This window comes from Heptranchias perlo, chromosome 35 (assembly GCF_035084215.1).
Source record: "Heptranchias perlo isolate sHepPer1 chromosome 35, sHepPer1.hap1, whole genome shotgun sequence".
Lineage (NCBI taxonomy): Eukaryota > Metazoa > Chordata > Chondrichthyes > Hexanchiformes > Hexanchidae > Heptranchias > Heptranchias perlo.
The window spans coordinates 3,037,916-3,052,380 of record NC_090359.1 but is presented as its reverse complement, the minus strand read 5'-3'; the positions used below and the strand labels follow the sequence as shown (position 1 = coordinate 3,052,380).

At 44.3% G+C, this 14,465-nt stretch overlaps 5 non-coding genes across 5 annotated transcripts; all 5 read left to right on the top strand.

The window, feature by feature from the left end:
* The first annotated feature begins 1,651 nt into the window (after window positions 1-1,651).
* On the top strand, window positions 1,652-1,723 carry trnaq-cug (transfer RNA glutamine (anticodon CUG)). The gene has a single exon. It is a non-coding gene; the product is annotated as a tRNA-Gln (tRNA).
* Window positions 1,724-2,745: 1,022 nt separating this feature from the next.
* On the top strand, window positions 2,746-2,817 carry trnaq-uug (transfer RNA glutamine (anticodon UUG)). The gene has a single exon. It is a non-coding gene; the product is annotated as a tRNA-Gln (tRNA).
* A 1,947-nt stretch (window positions 2,818-4,764) lies between these two features.
* Window positions 4,765-4,836, top strand: trnaq-cug (transfer RNA glutamine (anticodon CUG)). The gene has a single exon. It is a non-coding gene; the product is annotated as a tRNA-Gln (tRNA).
* Window positions 4,837-5,859: 1,023 nt separating this feature from the next.
* Window positions 5,860-5,931, top strand: trnaq-uug (transfer RNA glutamine (anticodon UUG)). Its single transcript has one exon. It is a non-coding gene; the product is annotated as a tRNA-Gln (tRNA).
* Window positions 5,932-7,878: 1,947 nt separating this feature from the next.
* On the top strand, window positions 7,879-7,950 carry trnaq-cug (transfer RNA glutamine (anticodon CUG)). The gene has a single exon. It is a non-coding gene; the product is annotated as a tRNA-Gln (tRNA).
* Window positions 7,951-14,465: the final 6,515 nt, after the last annotated feature.

Genomic DNA, 14,465 nt, shown 5'->3' with positions numbered 1-14,465 from the left:
CCCGAAGGTCGGTGGATGAATGTCCATGACTGCTGAAGTGTTCCCCGACTGGGAGGGAACCCTCCTGTTTGGCGATTGTTGCGCGGTGTCCGTTCATCCGTTGTCGCAGCGTCTGCATGGTCTCGCCAATGTACCATGCTCTGGGGCATCCTTTCCTGCAACGTCTGAGGGAGACAACGTTGGCCGAGTCACAGGAGTATGAACCATGCACCTGGTGGGTGGTGTCCTCTCGTGTGATGGTGGTATCTGTGTCGATGATCTGGCATGTCTTGCAGAGGTTACCGTGGCAGGGTTGTGTGGCGTCGTGGACGCTGTTCTCTTGAAAGCTAGGTAGTTTGCTGCGAACGATGGTCTGTTTGAGGTTGGGTGGCTGTTTAAAGGCGAGTAGTGGAGGTGTGGGGATGGCCATAGCGAGGTGTTTGTCCTCATTGATGACATGTTGAAGGCTGCGGAGATAAATACAGGCATAGAACACTAAAGCACGGAATTCATGATGATCCTTTATAAAACATTAGTTCGACCACAACTGGAGTATTGTGTCCAGATCTGGGCACCGCACTTTAGGAAAAATGCGAAGGTCTAAGAGAGGGTGCAGAAAAGATGAACGAGAATGATTCCAGGGATGAGGGAATTTAGTGGCGTGGATAAACTGGAGAAGCTGGGCATGTTCTTCTTGGAAGAGAGAAGATTGAGAGGAGATTTGATAGAGCTATTTAAGCTCATGAGGGGTATTGACAGAATAAATGTAGACAAACTGTTCCTATTGGCGGAAAGGTCAAGAACCAGAGGACATAGATTTAAGGTGACTGGCAAAAGAATCAAAAGTGACTTGAGGAAAAACCTTTTTTACACAGTGAGTGGTTAGGAAATGCAATGCAATGCCAGGGGTTGTGGTGGAGGCAGATTCAATCGTGGCTTTCAAGAGGGAACTGAAAAATACTTTAAAGGAAAACATGCCGAGGGCTACGGGGATAGGGCGAGGGAGTGGGATTGGCTGGATTGCTGTTGCATAGAGCTGTCAGGACTCGAAGGGCCGAACGGCCTACTTCCGTGCTGTAACCTTTCTATGAGTCCATAAGCTCAGCCTGTCTTTTGTTTTCCTAAATCTTCAGAAGACAAAGTTGCTTTATGTGCAACGCTGCGCTTCACTGCACCAAAAATGGTGTTTGCTGAATTTTTCTTTGCAATCTGCATTCAGCAGGCAAACATGCAGAAATTCAAAGCACTGTCTCTTGAAATGCAGGCATTGCTTGGATCGTGCCCTCGCACAAAGCTTACATTTTGTTTTAGGCCAATCTTCATGCATCAGTGCCTTGCAATATTTATTCACAGATTATCCGGCACGACTGTCATCGGAGCTGCGCTGAGCAGATTGAAAGAGAAGCAGTGACGAGGGAAGCGATAGGTTTGACTCGCTGCTGTGTGATTGGCTGAACATCGATACTAAGCAGAATGAAAAGGTTGGAAGCTGAAGGAAGAGATGAGAAAGGGTCAAGTCAAAGTGGCAGTTTGGAATTGTCAAGTTCTTGTAGTTTTGCTGATGGGAGCGATGTGGCAACAGCCTCGAGAAGTCAGTGATGCAGCGACGTGGCCGTGCTTAGAAAAGAGCCAAATGTCTTTTGATGGAGGGTGCGACTTTTGTTAACAAATGGGTTCCATGGTGTAATGGTGAGCACTCTAGACTCTGAATCTAGCGATCCGAGTTCGAATCTCGGTGGAACCTGATTTGTTTTTGTCCCATTCGTTTGCAACTGCAGGGCAAAAAAAACAAAATGCAGCGGGAATCCACTGCCTGCTCGTGGGAAGTCACTATCAATCAATGAGGTTACAGTTGCTTCTATCGGTTTCGGTTCATCAGCTCAACCGGACTTTCGCTTTCCCAAATCAACAGAAGAGAAAGCTGTATTTTGTTTAATGCTGAGTTTCACTGCACCAGAGAATGGTGTTTGCAGAACTTTTCTTTGTAATCTGCATTCAGCAATCAAGCATGTAGAAATTCAAAGCATTGTTTCTTGAAAGGCAAGAATTGCTTGGATCATGTCCTCGGGCAATGTTGACATTTTCTTATCAAGATGTTGCAGTTTTGATGACGGGAGAGGTTTGTCGGTAGCCTCGAGGTGTCAGTGATGTGGGGTTAAGGCAGTGCTGATAAAACAGCCAAGTGTTTTTGACTGGTGGGTGCCAGCTGAAGTAATCAGTTGGTTCACACAGTGCAATAACAAGGGCATTCTGGACTTGGATTCCAGCGATCCAAATTCAAATTTCGATCAACCTTCGAATTTTGTCCTTTTCGTTTGCAAATTGAGGGCAAACAAGTTAAAATCACTTGGAATCTAATCCCTGTTGGTGGGGAGTTCGCAGCTTTAATCAGTGAGGATCGAGCTCTTTTCATTTCACCCCGAACTTCATGCATCAGTGCCTTGCAATGTTTATGCACTGATTATCCAACAAGACGAGCTGCGCTGAGCAGTGTGAAACAGAAGCATCAACGAGGGAAGCGATGGATTTGACAGCAGCTGTGCGATTGGCTGAGCATCTCTGCTTATCAGAGGGAAAAGTGGGGAAGCTGGAAGTATGGATGAGAAAAGGCCAAAGTGGCAGGTTGGGATTGACCAGTGCTTGCAGTTTTGCTGATGGCAGACGTTTGCCAGTCGCCTCGTGCAGTCAATGATGCAGCGCCATGGCGATGCTGATAATGGAGCCCAGTATCCTTGAAGGGAAGGGGGTCGCATGTTTTAATGAATGGGTTTCATGGTGTAATGGTGAGCACTCTGGACTTTGAATCCAGCGATCCGAGTTCAAATCTCGGTGGAACCTCAACTTTTGTCCCTTTCGTTTGTAACTTTTGGGGAAACAAATAAAAGTCACCTGGAATCCCATCCCTGTTCGTGGGAAGTTCGGAGCCTCTGTCAATGAGGTTCGAGCTAATTGTATAAATTTGGGCTTTTGTTAAAGGCAAATCGTATTGAACTAACTTGATAGAGTTTTTGATGAGGTAACGGAGAAGGATGCTGAGGTCAATGCGATTGATGTGGTGTATGTAAACTTTCAAAAGGCGATTAATAAAGTGCCTTATGATAGCCTTGTCATCAAGATTGATACCCATAGAATAAAAGGAGCAGTAGCAATATGGATACAAAATTGCCTCAGTAACAGGAACCAGAGAGGAGTGATGAACGGTTGTTTTTCGGATGGGAGGGAGGTGTCCAGTAATGTGCCCGACAGGTCGGTGCTCGCAACACTGCCCTTTTTGATATTTATTAATGACTTGTACTTGGGTGTCCAGGGAACAATTTCCAAATTTCAAGATAACACAAACCTTGGAATTATAGTGAACAGTGAGGAGGATAGTGATAGACTTCAAGAGGATATATAAATTGAACGCAGCAAAATGCAAGGTGATACATCTCAGTGGTCGGAAGAACGAGGAGAAGCAATGTAAATAAGAGGGCTCAATTCGAAAAGGGTACAGGAGCAGAGAGATATGGGGGAAAAGTGCACAAATCGTTGAATGTAGCGAGGCTGGTTGAGAATGCGGTTCAAAAAGCATACGGGATCCTGGGCTTTATAAATAAAGGCATAGAACACTAAAGCACGGAATTCATGATGATCCTTTATAAAACATTAGTTCGACCACAACTGGAGTGTTGTGTCCAGATCTGGGCACCGCACTTTAGGAAAAATGCGAAGGTCTAAGAGAGGGTGCAGAAAAGATGAACGAGAATGATTCCAGGGATGAGGGAATTTAGTGGTGTGGATAGACTGGAGAAGCTGGGCATGTTCTTCTTGGAAGAGAGAAGATTGAGAGGAGATTTGATAGAGCTATTTAAGCTCATGAGGGGTAGTGACAGAATAAATGTAGACAAACTGTTCCTATTGGCGGAAAGGTCAAGAACCAGAGGACATAGATTTAAGGTGACTGGCAAAAGAATCAAAAGTGACTTGAGGATAAACCTTTTTTACACAGTGAGTGGTTAGGAAATGCAATGCAATGCCAGGGGTCGTGGTGGAGGCAGATTCAATCGTGGCTTTCAAGAGGGAACTGAAAAATACTTTAAAGGAAAACATGCCGAGGGCTACGGGGATAGGGCGAGGGAGTGGGATTGGCTGGATTGCTGTTGCATAGAGCTGTCAGGACTCGAAGGGCCGAACGGCCTACTTCCGTGCTGTAACCTTTCTATGAGTCCATAAGCTCAGCCTGTCTTTTGCTTTCCTAAATCTTCAGAAGACAAAGTTGCTTTATGTGCAACGCTGCGCTTCACTGCACCAAAAATGGTGTTTGCTGAATTTTTCTTTGCAATCTGCATTCAGCAGGCAAACATGCAGAAATTCAAAGCACTGTCTCTTGAAATGCAGGCATTGCTTGGATCGTGCCCTCGCACAAAGTTTACATTTTGTTTTAGGCCAATCTTCATGCATCAGTGCCTTGCAATATTTATTCACAGATTATCCGGCACGACTGTCATCGGAGCTGCGCTGAGCAGATTGAAAGAGAAGCAGTGACGAGGGAAGCGATAGGTTTGACTCGCTGCTGTGTGATTGGCTGAACATCGATACTAAGCAGAATGAAAAGGTTGGAAGCTGAAGGAAGAGATGAGAAAGGGTCAAGTCAAAGTGGCAGTTTGGAATTGTCAAGTTCTTGTAGTTTTGCTGATGGGAGCGGTGTGGCAACAGCCTCGAGAAGTCAGTGATGCAGCGACGTGGCCGTGCTTAGAAAAGAGCCAAATGTCTTTTGATGGAGGGTGCGACTTTTGTTAACAAATGGGTTCCATGGTGTAATGGTGAGCACTCTAGACTCTGAATCTCGCGATCCGAGTTCGAATCTCGGTGGAACCTGATTTGTTTTTGTCCCATTCGTTTGCAACTGCAGGGCAAAAAAAAACAAAATGCAGCGGGAATCCACTGCCTGCTCGTGGGAAGTCACTATCAATCAATGAGGTTCCAGTTGCTTCTATCGGTTTCAGTTCATCAGCTCAACCGGACTTTAGCTTTCCCAAATCAACAGAAGAGAAAGCTGTATTTTGTTTAATGCTGAGTTTCACTGCACCAGAGAATGGTGTTTGCAGAACTTTTCTTTGTAATCTGCATTCAGCAATCAAGCATGTAGAAATTCAAAGCATTGTTTCTTGAAAGGCAAGAATTGCTTGGATCATGTCCTCGGGCAATGTTGACATTTTCTTATCAAGATGTTGCAGTTTTGATGATGGGAGAGGTTTGTCGGTAGCCTCGAGGTGTCAGTGATGTGGGGTTAAGGCAGTGCTGATAAAACAGCCAAGTGTTTTTGACTGGTGGGTGCCAGCTGAAGTAATCAGTTGGTTCACACAGTGCAACAACAAGGGCATTCTGGACTTGGATTCCAGCGATCCAAATTCAAATTTCGATCAACCTTCGAATTTTGTCCCTTTCGTTTGCAAATTGAGGGCAAACAAGTTAAAATCACTTGGAATCTAATCCCTGTTGGTGGGGAGTTCGCAGCTTTAATCAGTGAGGATCGAGCTCTTTTCATTTCACCCCGAACTTCATGCATCAGTGCCTTGCAATGTTTATGCACTGATTATCCAACAAGACGAGCTGCGCTGAGCAGTGTGAAACAGAAGCATCAACGAGGGAAGCGATGGATTTGACAGCAGCTGTGCGATTGGCTGAGCATCTCTACTTATCAGAGGGAAAAGTGGGGAAGCTGGAAGTATGGATGAGAAAAGGCCAAAGTGGCAGGTTGGGATTGACCAGTGCTTGCAGTTTTGCTGATGGCAGACGTTTGCCAGTCGCCTCGTGCAGTCAATGATGCAGCGCCATGGCGATGCTGATAATGGAGCCCAGTATCCTTGAAGGGAAGGGGGTCGCATGTTTTAATGAATGGGTTTCATGGTGTAATGGTGAGCACTCTGGACTTTGAATCCAGCGATCCGAGTTCAAATCTCGGTGGAACCTCAACTTTTGTCCCTTTCGTTTGTAACTTTTGGGGAAACAAATAAAAGTCACCTGGAATCCCATCCCTGTTCGTGGGAAGTTCGGAGCCTCTTTCAATGAGGTTCGAGCTAATTGTATAAATTTGGGCTTTTGTTAAAGGCAAATCGTATTGAACTAACTTGATAGAGTTTTTGATGAGGTAACGGAGAAGGATGCTGAGGTCAATGCGATTGATGTGGTGTATGTAAACTTTCAAAAGGCGATTAATAAAGTGCCTTATGATAGCCTTGTCATCAAGATTGATACCCATAGAATAAAAGGAGCAGTAGCAATATGGATACAAAATTGCCTCAGTAACAGGAACCAGAGAGGAGTGATGAACGGTTGTTTTTCGGATGGGAGGGAGGTGTCAAGTAATGTGCCCCACAGGTCGGTGCTCGCAACACTGCCCTTTTTGATATTTATTAATGACTTGTACTTGGGTGTCCAGGGAACAATTTCCAAATTTCAAGATAACACAAACCTTGGAATTATAGTGAACAGTGAGGAGGATAGTGATAGACTTCAAGAGGATATATAAATTGAACGCAGCAAAATGCAAGGTGATACATCTCAGTGGTCGGAAGAACGAGGAGAAGCAATGTAAATAAGAGGGCTCAATTCGAAAAGGGTACAGGAGCAGAGAGATATGGGGGAAAAGTGCACAAATCGTTGAATGTAGCGAGGCTGGTTGAGAATGCGGTTCAAAAAGCATACGGGATCCTGGGCTTTATAAATACAGGCATAGAACACTAAAGCACGGAATTCATGATGATCCTTTATAAAACATTAGTTCGACCACAACTGGAGTATTGTGTCCAGATCTGGGCACCGCACTTTAGGAAAAATGCGAAGGTCTAAGAGAGGGTGCAGAAAAGATGAACGAGAATGATTCCAGGGATGAGGGAATTTAGTGGCGTGGATAGACTGGAGAAGCTGGGCATGTTCTTCTTGGAAGAGAGAAGATTGAGAGGAGATTTGATAGAGCTATTTAAGCTCATGAGGGGTATTGACAGAATAAATGTAGACAAACTGTTCCTATTGGCGGAAAGGTCAAGAACCAGAGGACATAGATTTAAGGTGACTGGCAAAAGAATCAAAAGTGACTTGAGGAAAAACCTTTTTTACACAGTGAGTGGTTAGGAAATGCAATGCAATGCCAGGGGTTGTGGTGGAGGCAGATTCAATCGTGGCTTTCAAGAGGGAACTGAAAAATACTTTAAAGGAAAACATGCCGAGGGCTACGGGGATAGGGCGAGGGAGTGGGATTGGCTGGATTGCTGTTGCATAGAGCTGTCAGGACTCGAAGGGCCGAACGGCCTACTTCCGTGCTGTAACCTTTCTATGAGTCCATAAGCTCAGCCTGTCTTTTGCTTTCCTAAATCTTCAGAAGACAAAGTTGCTTTATGTGCAACGCTGCGCTTCACTGCACCAAAAATGGTGTTTGCTGAATTTTTCTTTGCAATCTGCATTCAGCAGGCAAACATGCAGAAATTCAAAGCACTGTCTCTTGAAATGCAGGCATTGCTTGGATCGTGCCCTCGCACAAAGTTTACATTTTGTTTTAGGCCAATCTTCATGCATCAGTGCCTTGCAATATTTATTCACAGATTATCCGGCACGACTGTCATCGGAGCTGCGCTGAGCAGATTGAAAGAGAAGCAGTGACGAGGGAAGCGATAGGTTTGACTCGCTGCTGTGTGATTGGCTGAACATCGATACTAAGCAGAATGAAAAGGTTGGAAGCTGAAGGAAGAGATGAGAAAGGGTCAAGTCAAAGTGGCAGTTTGGAATTGTCAAGTTCTTGTAGTTTTGCTGATGGGAGCGGTGTGGCAACAGCCTCGAGAAGTCAGTGATGCAGCGACGTGGCCGTGCTTAGAAAAGAGCCAAATGTCTTTTGATGGAGGGTGCGACTTTCGTTAACAAATGGGTTCCATGGTGTAATGGTGAGCACTCTAGACTCTGAATCAAGCGATCCGAGTTCGAATCTCGGTGGAACCTGATTTGTTTTTGTCCCATTCGTTTGCAACTGCAGGGCAAAAAAAAACAAAATGCAGCGGGAATCCACTGCCTGCTCGTGGGAAGTCACTATCAATCAATGAGGTTCCAGTTGCTTCTATCGGTTTCAGTTCATCAGCTCAACCGGACTTTAGCTTTCCCAAATCAACAGAAGAGAAAGCTGTATTTTGTTGAATGCTGAGTTTCACTGCACCAGAGAATAGTGTTTGCAGAACTTTTCTTTGTAATCTGCATTCAGCAATCAAGCATGCAGAAATCCAAAGCATTGTTTCTTGAAGTGCAAGAATTGCTTGGATCATGTCCTCGGGCAATGTTGACATTTTCTTGTCAAGATGTTGCAGTTTTGAGATTGGGAGAGGTTTGTCGGTCGCCTCGAGGTGTCAGTGATGTGGCATTATGGCAGTGCTAATAAAACAGCCAAGTGTCTTTGACTGGTGGGTGCCAGCTGAAGTAGTCAGTTGGTTCACACAGTGCAATAATAAGTATTCTGGACTTGGATTACAGCGATCCAAATTCAAATCTCGATTAACCTTCGAATTTTGTTCTATTCGTTTGCAAATTGAAGGCAAACAAGTTAAAATCACTTGGAATCTAATCCCTGTTGGTGGGGAGTTCGCAGCTTTCAGGAATTAGGATCGAGCTCTTTTCTTTTCACCCCGAACTTCATGCATCAGTGCCTTGCAATGTTAATGCACTGATTATCCAACAAGACGAGCTGCGCTGAGCAGTGTGAAACAGAAGCATCAACGTTGGAAGCGATGGATTTGACAGCAGCTGTGTGATTGGCTAAGCATCTCTATTTATCAGAGGGGAAAGTGGGGAAGCTGGAAGTATGGATGAGAAAAGGCCAAAGTGGCAGTTTGGGATTGACCAGTGCTTGCAGTTTTGCTGATGGCAGACGTTTGCCAGTCGCCTCGTGCAGTCACTGATGCAGCGCCATGGCGATGCTGATAAAGGAGCCCAGTATCTTTGAAGGGAAGGGGGCCGCATATTTTAATGAATGGGTTCCATGGTTTAACGGTGAGCCCTCTGGACTTTAAATCCAGCGATCCGAGTTCAAATCTCGGTGGAACCTCAACTTTTGTCCCTTTCGTTTGCAACTTTTTGGGAAACAAATAAAAGGCACCTGGAATCCCATCCCTCTTCGTGGGAAGTTCGCAGCCTCAATCAATGAGGTTCGAGCTCCTTGTATTAATTTGGGCTTTTGTTAAAGGCAAATCGTATTGAACTGACTTGATGGAGTTTTTGATGAGGTAACGGAGAGGGTTGCTGAGGGCAATGCGATTGATGTGGTGTCTGTAAACTTTCAAAAGGCGTTTGATAAAGTGCCTTCTAATAGCCTTGTCATCAAGATTGCTACACAAAGGATAAAAGGAGCAATAACAACATGTTTCGAAAATTGCCTCAGTAACAGGAACCAGAGAGGAGTGATGAACGGTTGTTTTGGGGATTGGAGGGAGGTGTACGGTAATGTTCCCCACAGTTCGGTGCTCGCACCACTGCCCTATTTGATATTTATTAATGACTTGGACTTGGGTGTACAGGGCACAATTTCCAAATTTGCAGATGACGCAAACCTTGGAAGTATCGTGAACATTGAGTAGGATAGTGATAGACTTCAAGAGGATATCGAAATTTATCGCAGAAAAATGCAAGGTGATACATCTCGGTAGGAAGAACGAGGAGAATCAATATAAACTAAAGCTCACAATTCTAAAATGTGTCGATGGACGGAGAGGTCTGGGGGTATATGTGCACAAACCGTTGAATGTGACGAGGTAGGTTGAGAAAGCGGTCAACAAATCATATGGGATGCTGGGCTTTATATTTTGAGGCATAGAGTACAAAAGCAAGGAGGCTATGATGAAGGTTTATAAAACACTAGTTCGACCACAACTGGAGCATTAGGTCCAGTTCTGAGCACCGCACTTCACGAAAGATGTGAAGGTTTTAGAGAGGGTGCAGAAAAGATAAACTAGCATGATTCCAGGGATGAGGGACTTTAGTTCCGTGGATAGCCTGGAGATGCTGGGTTTGTTCTTCTTGGAACAGAGAAGATTGAGAGGAGATATGACAGATTTACTTGAAATCATGAGGGGTGTTGACAGAATAGATCGAAATAAACTGTTCCTTATGCCAGAGGATCAAGAACCAGAGGAAATAGATTTAAGGTGACTGGCAAAAGAACCAAAGGTGACATGAGGGAAAACCTTTTTTACACAGTGAGTGGTTAGGATCTGGAATGCACTTCCAGGGGTCGTGGTGGAGGCAGATTCAATCGTGGCTTTCAAAAGGGAACTGCATAAATACTTGAAAGGAAAGCATGTGCAGGGCTCCTGGGATCGGTCGAGGGAGTTGGATTGGCTGGATTGCTTTTGCATCGAGCCGTCAGGGCTCGATTGGCTGAATGGCCTCTTTCCGTTCTGTTACATTTCTATCAGTCTCGAAGCTCAGCCTGTTTTTTGCTTTCCCAAATCTTCAGAAGAGAAAGTTGCTTTTTGTGCAACGCTGCGCTTCACTGCACCAAATAATGGTGTTTGCTGAATTTTTCTTTGCAATCTGCATTCAGCAAGCAAACATGTCGAAATTCAAAGCACTGTCTCTTGAAATGCAGGAATTGCTTGGATCGTGTCCTCGGACAAAGTTTCCATTTTGTTTTACGCCAATCTTCATGCATCAGTGCCTTGCAATATTTATTCACAGATTATCCGGCAAGATGTAATCGGAGCTGCGCTGAGCAGAGTGAAACAGAAGCAGTGACGATGGAAGAGACAGGTTTGACTTGTAGCTGTGTGATTGGCTGAGCATCGATGCTTAGCAGAGGAGAAGGAGTGGAAGCTGAACATGTGAGTGACAAAGGGCCGGGTCAAGATGGCAGTTTGGAATTGTCCATTGCTTGCAGTTTTGCTGATTGGAGAGGGTTGGCAACAGCCTCGAGAGGTTGACCCAAAGGAAATTCGGAGAGGAGTTGAAGAATGGAGTGAAATATCCTCTCGCAATGATGGTCAAATTAATTAGATGAGATGGAAAATAAATGAAAATTAAATAAGCAAATGGCAGACTTGTTCAATAATTCCTTGAGAGGAAGGGGATAATATTGATGACATTCCAGGGAAACTAATAATGAATCAATGACTGAAACTCACTGAAGTTATGCTAAGCAAGAAAACAATATTAGAAAAAATAATCGGCCGGATTCTGGCATATACATATCGCTGAGGCTCACAGCGCTCCGCGTTATTAATGTGCAAATCGGAAAGCGACTGCTTGCGAGTGCACATGCGCAGTTAAAAGCGCAAATGCAGAAGCTCCTCTCCAAAATGTGATTCTTCGCCCAACTGTTTCTCGCCGGTTGGCTCCCCGTTCAAATATATTGAACCACGTGAAGTTCCTGGACTGAGGTCGCAGCGACAAACTAATCTCGCCACAAAAAATAAGTCAAGTCAGTTGAAGTCTAAGTATCGTTTTAACGGCGTGGTATGTCTCAATTACTGCCAAACAACCTCTCTGGCACTGAAATTTAACTTTTAAAAGGGTGGAGTATATTTACTTCAGATTTTAATTGTTGTTGGATGTTAAAGCAATAATTAAATGAATTATTTTCCATTTTTCTTATTGCCTCTTTTATATCTGTCTCATAATACAAACGTTTTGCCGTCTCTTGATTTTGCTTTCGTTGCCTGATTTAATATTGAATTCATTATTCTAACTTATACTTCCTGGTTCTGACTGCTCAGTTATTAACAATGCTTCATTGTGATTTGTTAAGGAAGTACAAAGCTGCTTGCCCCACGCATTCATCCTGTCTATTCTCTTATTCCTATACTCACTCGCACGTGGCACCGGTAGGAATCCAGAGATCACTGCCTTTGAAGTCCTGCTTTTAAATTTATCTCCTTACTCCTTAAATTCACCTTGCAGGACCTCAGCCCCTTTTTTACCAATGTCGTTTTTACCAATATGGATCACGACTACTGGCTGTTTACCCTCTCCCTCCAGAATGCCCTGCAGCCGCTCCGTGGCATCCTTGACCCTAGCACCAAGGAGGCAACATACCATCCTGGAGCCACGTTTGAGGCCGCATAAACGCCTATCTGTTCCCCTTACAATTGAATCCCATATCACTCTTGCCCTGCCACTCTTCTTCCTCCCCTCCTGTGCAGCAGAGCCACCCGTGGTGCCCCGAACCTGGCTCTTGCTGCATTCCCATTTCTGATCTGGAATGTAGTGCATGAAACAAAAGCGGAAGCAGATTCAATAATAACTTTCAAAAGAAAATTGGATAAATATTTGCCAAAGGAAAATGTGCAGGGCTTTGGGGAAAGGGCAGGGGAGTGAGACGAATTGGATTGCTTTTCAACGAGCCGCTCATCATCGAAGACCGAATGGCCTCCTTCTGTGCTGTACCATTCTATGATGCTATGATTCTATGAATATATTCTGACTGTCAAAATGTGGCAAATGGCACATAACACTAAATTAAGAGGCACAGTAAGGTGTGTAGATGGGAGGAGGAAGTTTCGAACGGACATTGCCAGACTTAGCGAGTGGGCAAAAGTGTGGCAGATGGAGCTGAATTTGAGGAAGTGTGAGGTCATCCACTTTGGATCCAATAATGAAAAATCGAAATGTTATTAGGAAATGTGGAGGAGTAAAGATATCCGGATGTCAAAGAACATAAATCATTAAAAGCTACTGTACAGATACAAAAAGCAATCAAAAAGGCTAATGAAGTGTAAGCCTTTATCTCAAGGCGGCTGGAAAACAAAAGTGCTGAATTATGCTTCAGATGTACAGATGCTTGGTCAAATTTCATCTGGAGAACTTGGTTCAGTTTTGGGCAGTTCAACTCAGGAAGGATATATTGACGTTGGAGGGAGTGTAGCACAAATTCAATTGAACACGTGGGCTTAAAAGGGAAAGTTATGTGGACAGGTTGCATAAACCTGACTTGTTTTCCCTTGGGTTTGAACGGTGGGAGGGCCATTTAATAGAGGTGTTTAAAATGATCAGGAGATTCGATAGGGTAGTTTCTGAGAAACTATCAGCTCTGGTGGAGCGATATAGAATAAGTGAACATATTCCTGCAATTAGAGCTAGGCCGTTCAGGAGTGACATCAGGAAGCACCTTGGACACACAAAGGGTAGTGGAAATCTGCGGATGCTGGGTCAATTGAAATTTTCAACAATGCGATTAATAGATTTTTGTTTGGTAAAAGTATCAAGAGAAATGGCTCAACGACGTGTAAATGGAGGTCAGGTACAGATCAGCCGTGATATGATTGACTGGCAGAACAGGCTGGAGGGGCTGCATGACCTACTCCTGTAACTATGATCCTGTGTAAATAACTGAGTTTGTAAAAACACTTCTCCAGCGGAGGATACTCAACACACGTCATCGACTCAATCACTAAGTTAAAAACAGGAAATGCTGGAAATACTCAGCGGGTCAGGCAGCATCTGTGGAGAGAGGAAGGTAGAATAATTTTTCAACCGATGACCTTTCGCCAGAACGTTATCCGACCTTCGTCTCTACTCAGACGTTGTCTGACCCGTTGAGTTTATCAGGCATTTTCTGTTATTATTTCAGATTTCCAGCATCTCACTTCATACTTTCTGTGAGATGTCTGTCCGCACATTAAATGTGCAGTTTGGCACCGCTGTATTTGCTGAATTCCGAAGAATCTCAAAGCACAAATAGGGAAATGGAATCAAGGTGAAAAGAATGAGATCCCGCTGGGATTTGATGCCAGGAACTCCTGCAGATTAGACAGGCTTTTTCATCAACTAAGGCATGGAGCCCTGCGGCACATCCGAAACACCACATCCGGTCACTGCAAACACTAGCAGCCTTGTTGCTTTTTTTTGAGGGTTTAAGTCAAGTTTTTGTCGATAAATCACTTTGTCCTTCTCTTTCTCTTGTCTATTCCCATGTGTTTCTTCATACTGCCTCGGGCTGTGTTTATCTCTGTGTCCATCTTTTGGTTAATTCTGGGTCAATCCCTGTGTCTGGGTTTGTTTCTGAGTTAGTCGGAGGCTTTAAGAAATGTTCTAAAACTTCCCCGATGAATCACGCAGAGGTGAACAATTTACTCGAGATTTTTCTACCTTAATTAGCAGAGCAGTTCAGACACGTTTCTCCCTTTCACTGGGAAACGAATGGGCTGAATCTTCTTACAATGTTCCGTTTATTGGGAGGCAGCAGATAAAGCATTCGGTCTCGAATCATTCGTCCATTCATGTTTATGTCATCTGACGCGAGAGAGCTGTGAAAATTGTCACAAGAGGATAACAACAAGCATTGGTCATTTTCATTTCCATTCCAGGCCAGCTAGTTCTGATCGGTATTCTCAGTTCTATTTTGCCAGTTCGATTTGAAGGCAGATTAAAACAGCTTTGAGATGTTTATGTTCGCTGCATGACAGCACTCCCATCGGCTGCACGCATAAAATGTGTCCATTCTTTGCAGGACTCCAACGGTCACCAATCGGCCTGGA